Here is a 1,473-nt window from a genome sequence, read left to right on the forward strand (position 1 = left end):
CCGCTCTTATTTCAACATCTTAAAAGCTTAGAGTAGGGCTGAGAGATGGCTCAGGGGTTAAGAGCACTGACTGTCTAGGCAGAGTTCCCGGATTTTGTCATTCTTGTAGGTGACGAGCCTCCCGTTGTGCGTTTTCTCGTCGTAGCTTTGTAATTAGTGTTTCTTTGTCATTGCCTGTATGCTGTATCTGTGTACGTTTAATGCTGACTCCTGTCATGTTTATTTGCCCCCAACTAGGCAAGTGTTTATCTTCTTCATTGTCAAGCCTGGAGTAGTTTTAAAAATCAGTTTATAATATTGTAATATCCACACAGGTATTGTTTTCCAGCAGTTCGATTTCTGTCATTACCATCAGTAACTATTGTAACAAAAAAATTATCATCATGGGGCTGGAGATGAGACTCACTTACTAGAGTGTTTGTCCAGCAGGCACAAGGCCCTGGGTTTGGTTCCAGCATCAAACAAAGCTTGCTGCTCCATGCCTGTGATCCCAGCACTCAGGCAGAGGCAGGAGGATGAGAAATTCAAGGTCATTGCTCAGATCGTAGCAGCAAGTTTGGGGCTAATCTGGGATGCAGGAGACCTTATCTCAAAAAAATCCATAGTCGTGGCTTTCTATTTAATTCTTGTTCAGGAAATGGCTTAGGTAAAAGTTTGAGAGGTTTTAGGAACACAGACTCATAAATTGTCCTTGAAAGAATATAGAATATAGAATATTTCCTGGTACAAACTAATGAAATCCGAGGGAAGGCGACAAATCTTAAGTAACCAAGGGCAAGGGGCCTAGAGATTTGAACAGCTTGATTCTGCTAGAAGCGTTTGTTCTCTGGAGTCAGCAGAAATGCCGGCACCGCTTGTTAAACGCATTGTTATGTTCCTGGTCAGCTCCCCTTCAGTATCCTGAAGCAGACATTTCATCCTCCCCTCCCCCCAGCACCGGAGCTTTCCTCAGAAAGATTGTTTTCCCTGTCCTCAGAGCAGAATTCAGGCTAACAGCATGAAAGCCTTCCGTCTCAGACCAACGGCGGCGCAAGAGCGCCCTCTTCCTTCCTGTGGTGGACACGGAGATGCTTCCTGTTCCGGCATTCTCAGGAGCGCTGCCTAGGCCCCCGTGGGACTTCTCTGCCTGTGTGGTGGATTGCTTTGGCTGAGGAGAACTGCTTTTCCAAGGCAGTGTTTCCTCGACAGGGCAAGCACTGATGCAGGGATGGAAAGGCCTGCCCCAGTGTCCTGGCTTCAGAGCTTTCCGGAAGCTAGAACCGGCACCACAGCCCCCTATCTCTTCTAGGCCTGCCTCCATGCCTTCCTTCCTACTGGTGATCCCAGAGAACTCCCCGGTAAACCTCCTGTGGCTGATATTAACCAAGAGTCTGTACCTAGGGGGTAGAGAGATGGCTCAGTGGTTAATACCACTTGCTGTTCTTGCAGAGGACCTGGGTTGGGGTTCTCACAGCCCACATAGTGGCTAACAAT

This window comes from Microtus ochrogaster, unplaced genomic scaffold, assembly GCF_000317375.1.
Source record: "Microtus ochrogaster isolate Prairie Vole_2 unplaced genomic scaffold, MicOch1.0 UNK42, whole genome shotgun sequence".
Taxonomy (NCBI): Eukaryota; Metazoa; Chordata; class Mammalia; order Rodentia; family Cricetidae; genus Microtus; species Microtus ochrogaster.